The sequence below is a fragment of the Triticum dicoccoides genome, chromosome 6B (assembly GCF_002162155.2).
Source record: "Triticum dicoccoides isolate Atlit2015 ecotype Zavitan chromosome 6B, WEW_v2.0, whole genome shotgun sequence".
In the NCBI taxonomy this organism is placed as follows: domain Eukaryota; kingdom Viridiplantae; phylum Streptophyta; class Magnoliopsida; order Poales; family Poaceae; genus Triticum; species Triticum dicoccoides.
The window spans coordinates 527,712,530-527,721,244 of record NC_041391.1 but is presented as its reverse complement, the minus strand read 5'-3'; positions in this window follow the sequence as shown (position 1 = coordinate 527,721,244).

The window sequence follows — 8,715 nt, the reverse complement described above, 5'->3', positions numbered from 1 at the left end:
GGGGTCCGCCGGTTCGATCGAGAACGTGGTGGGAGATGCGTGCGTATTTGTGCGTGCTTGGACGGCGCCTCTCCAGCTCGGCTTGCGGCCCAAGAAGATGGACTGCTCTTCTCGTTTTCCTTTTTTCTTCCTGAAGGCGCTTCTCCGTTTTCTTGATGCGGAAGACGGGCTTCGCCTCGGATATTTCTCTGTTTATATTTTATCCGTTGCTGAGTTGTAGGGAACCAGATGCTTCATTATTCGAAGTCGTGGCATACAACACCTTACACGCAGGACCCTACAGGAACAAGAAATAACAAAGGGGTCCCGGAAACTAACAAAGAAGACCCTAGACAGAAAATGAAAACACGTTCGGGTCAAAAGCTACCTCCCGACGGTTCCAATCTCGCTGACGATGGGGACGGGACCCATTGGTCCACAAGACTTATATAGCTGCTCGCCGCATAAACCCTCTTGAAGCAGCACTGCCTCCCATACGTCATCATTGACAAGAGGAATGATCTTGGCCGCCCTTCGGTCCAAGGAAGCACCAGGCCGTCAGAGGACGCTGGCCCGCCATCTTGGTCGTCATGGCTCCTCCAAATCCACCGTCGGTGGTGCCTTGGTTTCATAGATTTAAAAACCGAACCTGTGGCTGAATCGGTGATGTTGTCGGCTTAGGTTTCACCAGTCAGACCAACAGTTCACCATTTCATTGGCTGGGTTTTTAGGCCATAAAGATATGTAAAATTAGGTCAAATACATCAAGTATCTTTACTTTGACAACAACTACTCCTTTAAATGATGTTGGATTACCCACCTCCTAGGGGCATCCTCGCTCGCCTCACGCTATTGTCTGCCTAACACACTCCCCGCCGTCTGATCGGGCCCTCTGGTGGAGAACCTGGAAATTTTGTGTACAAACCTGGAAGTGATAATGCACAACTATGTATATAAACTAAACAAATTGTACCGTATTCTTTTACAAAATTGATGTTTTGTTATATAAGCTCGATTTGTTGTTGTTCAACCATGAAATATGTTGGTTCCTCTGGTCCTTCGCTATTTTCGGTATTATTATTTTTTTACTAAAAAGAATATATTGTTATTTAATGGAACAAATATTATATGGCCTGAATAGTTCAACCTTATGGGCTAAAGTGCGATGCAACCCATGTCGCTTCTTTTTGTGGAGTTAATGTGATCCCGACATCATGATGATCTCATTGATGATGTGGCTATGATTTAGGAAAACACCAGTTTTCAACCGGTTGATCGCTTGATCGCGTCAGTCGGTTGTGTAACCGCTGGATCAAAAGGTTATCATACGATGTGTGATCGATGTGTCTCTCAAAACAACTAGCACGAACCAGCTGCAACCTTATCTGTGTCACCCATCGCTCAGCCCCATTTGCAATCTACATCGATGTGTGTTATTGATACGTCTCCAACATATATATAATTTTTTATTGTTCCATGCTATTATATTATCTGTTTTGGGATGTTTTATATGCATTTATATGTTATTTTATATTATTTTGGGGGACTAACCTATTAACCTAGAGCCCAGTGCCAGTTTCTGTTTTTTTGCCTGTTTTAGAGTTTCGCGGAAAAGGAATATCAAACGGAGTCTAAACGGAATAAAACTTTCGCGATGATCTTTCTTGGACCAGAAGCAAACCAGAAGACTTGGAGATGAAGTCAGAGGAGCCACGAGGCGGCCACAAGGATGGACGGCGCGCCCAGGGGGTAGGGCGCGCCCCCTGTCTTGTGGGCCCCTCGTGGGTCTCCTGACCTAATTATTTCGCCCATATATACTCTTATACCCCAAAACCATCAGGGGGAGCCACGAAAACACTTTTCCACCGCCGCAACCTTCTGTACCCGTGAGATCCCATCTAGGGACCTTTTCCGGCGTCCTGTCGGAGGGGGATTCGATCACGGAGGGCTTCTACATCAACATCATTGCCCTTCCGGTGAAGCGTGAGTAGTTTACCACAGACCTACGGGTCCATAGCTAGTACCTAGATGACTTCTTCTCTCTCTTTGATTCTCAATACCATGTTTTCCTCGATGTTCTTGGAGATCTATTTGATGTAATACTCTTTTGCGGTGTGTTTGCCGAGATCCGATGAATTGTGGATTTATGATCAGATTATCTATGAATATTATTTGAATCTTCTCTGAATTCTTATATGCATGATTTGATATCTTTGCAAGTCTATTATCGGTTTAGTTTGGCATACTAGATTGGTTTTTCTTGCAATGGGAGAAGTGCTTAGCTTTGGGTTCAATCTTGCGGTGTCCTTTCCCAGTGACAGTAGGGGCAGCAAGGCACGTATTGTATTGTTGTCATCGAGGATAAAAAGATGGGGTTTACATCATATTGCTTGAGTTAATTCCTCTACATCATGTCATCTTACTTAATGCGTTACTCCTTTATGAACTTAATACTCTAGATGCATGCTGGATAGCGGTTGATGTGTGGAGTAATAGTAGTAGATGCAGGCAGGAGTCGGTCTACTTGGCACAAACGTGATGCATATGTTCATGATCATTGCCTTATATATCGTCATAATTATGCGCTCTTCTATCAATTACTCGGCAATAATTTGTTCACCTACCGTATTATTTGCTATCTTAAGAGAAGCCACTAGTGAAACCTATGGCCCCTGGGTCTCTTTTCCATCATATTAAGTCTCTTTTCCATCATATTAGTTTCCGGTCTATTATTTTGCAATCTTTTACTTTCCGATCTATAAACCAAAAATACCAAAAAATATTTACTTTATTGTTTATTTATCTCTATCAGATCTCACTTTTGCAAGTAACCGTGAAGGGATTGACAGCCCCTTTATCGTGTTGGGTGTAAGTTTGTTGATTGTTTGTGCAGGCATTTGATGACCTGTGCGTTGTCTCCTACTGGATTGATACCTTGGTTCTCAAACTTAGGGAAATACTGAAGGAAATATGCCCTAGAGGCAATAATAAAGTTATTTGTTATTTCCTTATTTCATGATAAATGTTTATTATTCATGCTAGAATTGTATTAACCGGAAACTTAGTACATGTGTGAATACATAGACAAAACATAGTGTCCCTAGTATGCCTCTACTTGACTAGCTCGTGAATCAAATATGGTTATGTTTCCTAACCATAGATATGTGTTGTCATTTGATGAACGGGATCACATCATTAGGAGAATGATGTGATGGACATGACGTTGGGGAACGTTGCAGAAAATAAAAAAAATCTACGCTTCACCAAGATCAATCTATGGAGTCATCTAGCAACGAGAGAGAGGATAGCATCTACATACCCTTGTAGATCGCGAGTGGAAGCGTTCAAGAGAACGGGGTTGAGGGAGTCGTACTCGTCGTGATCCAAATCACCGGAGATCCTAGCGCCGAACGGACGGCACCTCCGCGTTCAACACACGTACGGTTGGGAAGACGTCTCCTCCTTCTTGATCCAGCAAGGGGGAAGGAGAGGTTGATGGAGATCCAGCAGCACGACGGCGTGGTGGTGGATGCAGCAGCGATCTCGGCAGGGCTTCGCCAAGCTTCGGCGAGAGGGAGAGGTGGTGCATGGGGAGAGGGAGGCGCCAGGGACTTGGGTGCGGCTGCCCTTCCTCCCCCCTCTTTATATAAGGCCCCTAGGGGGGGCGCCGGCCCTAGGAGATCCAATCTCCAAGGGGGGGGGTGGCGGCCAAGGGGGTGGCTTGCCCCCCAAGGCAAGTGAGGCGCCCCCCACCCCTAGGGTTTCCAACCCTAGGCGCAGGGGGGGGCAAGGGGGGCGCACCAGCCCACCAGGGGCTGGTTCCCCTCCCACTTCAGCCCATGGGGCCCTCCGGGATAGGTGGCCCCACCCGATGGACCCCCGGGACCCTTCCGGTGGTTCCGGTACAATACCGGTGACCCCCGAAACTTTCCCGATGGCCGAAACTGAACTTCCTATATACAAATCTTCACCTACGGACCATTCCGGAACTCCTCGTGACGTTTGGGATCTCATCCGGGACTCCGAACAACTTTCGGGTTACTGCATACTAATATCTCAACAACCCTAGCGTCACCGAACCTTAAGTGTGTAGACCCTACGGGTTTGGGAGACATGCAGACATGACCGAGACGCCTCTCCGGTCAATAACCAATAGCGGGATCTGGATACCCATGTTGGCTCCCACATGCTCCTCGATGATCTCATCGGATGAACCACGATGTCGAGGATTCAATCAATCCCGTATACAATTCCCTTTGTCAATCGGTACGTTACTTGCCCGAGATTCGATCGTCGGTATCCTAATACCTCGTTTTAATCTCGTTACCGGCAAGTCACTTTACTCGTACCGTAATGCATGATCCCGTGACCAGACACTTGGTCACATTGAGCTCATTATGATGATGCATTACCGAGTGGGCCCAGAGATACCTCTCCGTCATACGGAGTGACAAATCCTAGTCTTGATTCGTGCCAACCCAACAGACACTTTTGGAGATACCCGTAGTGCACCTTTATAGTCACCCAGTTACATTGTGACGTTTGGCACACCCAAAGCACTCCTACGCTGTCCGGGAGTTGCACAATCTCATGGTCTAAGGAAATGATACTTGACATTTGGAAAAGCTCTAGCAAAACGAACTACACGATCTTTGTGCTACACTTAGGATTGGGTCTTGTCCATCACATCATTCTCCTAATGATGTGATCCCGTTATCAATGACATCCAATGTCCATAGTTAGGAAACCATGACTATCTGTTGATCAATGAGCTAGTCAACTAGAGGCTCACTAGGGACGTGTTGTGGTCTATGTATTCACACATGTATTACGATTTCCGGATAACACAATTATAGCATGAACAATAGACAATTATCATGAACAAAGAAATATAATAATAACCATTTTATTATTGCCTCTAGGGCATATTTCCAACAGTCTCCCACTTGCACTAGAGTCAATATTCTAGTTACATTGTGATGAATTGAACACCCATAGAGTTCTGGTGTTGATCATGTTTTGCTCTAGGGAGAGGTTTAGTCAACGGATCTGCTACATGCAGGTCCGTATGTACTTTAAAAATATCTATGTCTCCATCTTGAACATTTTCACGTATGGAGTTGAAGCGACGCTTGATGTGCCTAGTCTTCTTGTGAAACCTGGGCTCCTTGGCAAGTGTAATAGCTCTAGTGTTGTCACAGAAGAGTGTGATCGGCCCGACGCATTGGGTATGACTCCTAGGTCGGTGATGAACTCCTTCATCCAGATTGCTTCATGCGCTGCCTTCGAGGCTTCCATGTACTCTGCTTCACATGTAGATCCTGCCACGACGCTTTGCTTGCAACTGCACCAGCTTACTACCCCACAATTCAAAATATACACGTATCCGGTTTGTGACTTAGAGTCATCCAGATTTGTGTTGAAGCTAGCGTCGATGTAACCCTTTACGACGAGCTCTTCGTCACCTCCATAAACGAGAAACATATCCTTAGTCCTTTTCAGGTACTTTAGGATGTTCTTGACCGCTGTCCAGTGTTTGATGCCGGGATTACTTTGGTACCTTCCTACCAAACTTACGGCAAGGTTTACATCAGGTCTGGTACACAGCATGGCATACATAATAGACCCTATAGCTGAGGCATAGGGGATGACACTCATCTTTTCTCTATCTTCTGCCGTGGTCGGGCATTGAGTTGAGCTCAATTTCATACCTTGCAACACAGGCAAGAACCCCTTCTTGGACTGATCCATATTGAACTTCTTCAATATCTTATCAAGGTATGTGATTTGTGAAAGACCTATGAGGCGTCTTGATCTATCCCTATAGATCTTGATGCCTAATATGTAAGCAGCTTCTCCAAGGCCCTTCATTGAGAAACACTTATTCAAGTAGGCCTTAATGCTGTCCAAAAGTTCTATATCATTTCCCATCAAAAGTATGTCATCTACATATAATATGAGAAATGCTACAGAGCTCCCACTCACTTTCTTGTAAACGCAGGCTTCTCCATAAGTCTGCATAAACCCAAACGCTTTGATCATCTCATCAAAGCGAATGTTCCAACTTCGAGATGCTTGCACCAGCCCATAAATGGATCGCTGGAGTTTGCATACCTTGTTAGCATTCTCAGGGTCGACAAAATCTTCTGGCTGCATCATATACAGTTCTTCCTTAAGATAGCCGTTAAGGAATGCCGTTTTGACATCCATTTGCCATATCTCATAATCATAGTATGCGGCAATTGCTAACATGATTCGGACGGACTTTAGCTTTGCTACGGGAGAGAAAGTCTCATCGTAGTCAACCCCTTGAACTTGTCGATAACCCTTAGCGACAAGTCAAGCTTTATAGATGGTAACATTGCCATCCGCGTCCGTCTTCTTCTTAAAGACCCATTTGTTTTCTATCGCTCGCCGATCATCGGGCAAGTCTGTCAAAGTCCATACTTTGTTTTCATACATGGATCCTATCTCGGATTGCATGGCTTCAAGCCATTTGTTGGAATTTGGGCCCGCCATCGCTTCTTCATAGTTTGAAGGTTCACTGTTGTCTAACAACATGATTTCCAGGACAGGGTTGCCATACCACTCTGGTGTGGAACGTGTCCTCGTGGACCTACGAAGTTCAGTAGTAACTTGATCCGAAGTACCTTGATCATCATCATTTGTTTCCTATCCAGTCGGTGCAGGCACCACATGAACATCTTCCTGAGCTGCGCTACTTTCTGGTTCAAGAGGTAGTACTTCATCAACTTCCACTTTCCTCCCACTTACTTCTTTCAAGAGAAACTCTTTCTCCAGAAAGGACCCGTTCTTGGCAACAAAGATCTTGCCTTCGGATCTTAGGTAGAAGGTATACCCAATGGTTTCCTTAGGATATCCTATGAAGACGCATTTTTCCGACTTGGGTTCGAGCTTTTCAGGTTGAAGTTTCTTGACATAAGCATCGCATCCCCAAACTTTTAGAAACGACAGCTTAGGTTTCTTCCCAAACCATAATTCATACGATGTCGTCTCAACGGATTTAACGGTGCCCTATTTAAAGTGAATGTAGCTGTCTCTAGAGCGTATCCCCAAAATGATAGCAGTAAATCGGTAAGAGACATCATAGATCGCACCATATACAATAAAGTAAGACTACAATGTTCGGACACACCATTACGCTGAGGTGTTCCAGGCGGCGTGAGTTGTGAAACGATTCCACATATCCTTAAGTGCGTACCAAATTTGTGACTCAAAATATTCTCCTCCACGATCTGTTCGTAAGAACTTTATCTTTCGGTCACGTTGATTCTCTACCTCATTCTGAAATTCCTTGAACTTTTCAAAGGTCTCAGACTTGTGTTTCATCAAGTAGACATACCCATATCTACTCAAGTCGTCAGTGAGAGTGAGAACATAACGATATCCTCCGCGAGCCTCAACGCTCATTGGACCACACACATCAGTATGTATGATTTTCATTAAGTTGGTTGCTCACTCCATTGTTCCGGAGAACGGAGTCTTGGTCATTTTGCCCATGAGGCATGGTTCGCATGTGTCAAATGATACATAATCGAGAGACTCTAAAAGTCCATCAGCATGGAGCTTCTTCATGCGCTTGACACCAATGTAACCAAGGCGGCAGTGCCACAAATATGTGGGACTATCGTTATCAACTTTGCATCTTTTGGTATTTACACTATGAATATGTGTAACATCACGTTCGAGATTCATTAAGAATAAACCATTGACCATCGGGGCATGATCATAAAACATATCTCTCATATAAATAGAACAACCATTATTCTCGGATTTAAATGAGTAGCCATCTCGTATTAAACGAGATCCAGATACAATGTTCATGCTCAAAGCTGGCACTAAATAACAATTATTGAGGTTTAAAACTAATCTCGTAGGTAAATGTAGAGGTAGCGTGCCGACGGCGATCACATCGACCTTGGAACCATTCCCGACGTGCATCGTCACCTCGTACTTCGCTAGTCTCCGCTTATTCCGCAGCTCCTGCTTTGAGTTACAAATGTGAGCAACCGCACCGGTATCAAATACCCAGGAGCTACTACGAGTACTGGTAAGGTACACACCAATTACATGTATATCACATATACCTTTAGTGTTGTCGGCCTTCTTGTCCGCTAAGTACTTGGGGTAGTTCCGCTTCAAGTGACCACTTCCCTTGCAATAAAAGCACTCAGTCTCAGGCTTGGGTCCATTCTTTGGCTTCTTCCCAGCAACTGGCTTACCGGGCATGGCAACTCCCTTGCCGTCCTTCTTGAAGTTCTTCTTACCCTTGCCTTTCTTGAAATTAGTGGTTTTATTCACCATCAACACTTGATGTTCCTTTTTGATCTCTAACTCTGCTGATTTTAGTATTGAATATACCTCATGAATGGTGTTTTCCATCCCCTGCATATTGAAGTTCATCACAAAGCTCTTGTAGCTCGGTGGAAGCGACTGAAGGATTCTGTCAATCACCGCGTCATCCAGGAGATTAACTCCCAGCTGAGTCAAGCGGTTGTGCAACCCAGACATTTTGAGTATGTGCTCACTGACAGAACTATTTTCCTCCATCTTACAACTGAAGAACTTGTCGGAGACTTCATATCTCTCGACCTGGGCATGAGCTTGGAAAACCATTTTCAGCTCTTCGAACATCTTATATGCTCTGTGTTGCTCAAAACGCTTTTGGAGCCCCGGTTCTAAGCTGTAAAGCATGCCGCACTGAGCGAGGGAGTA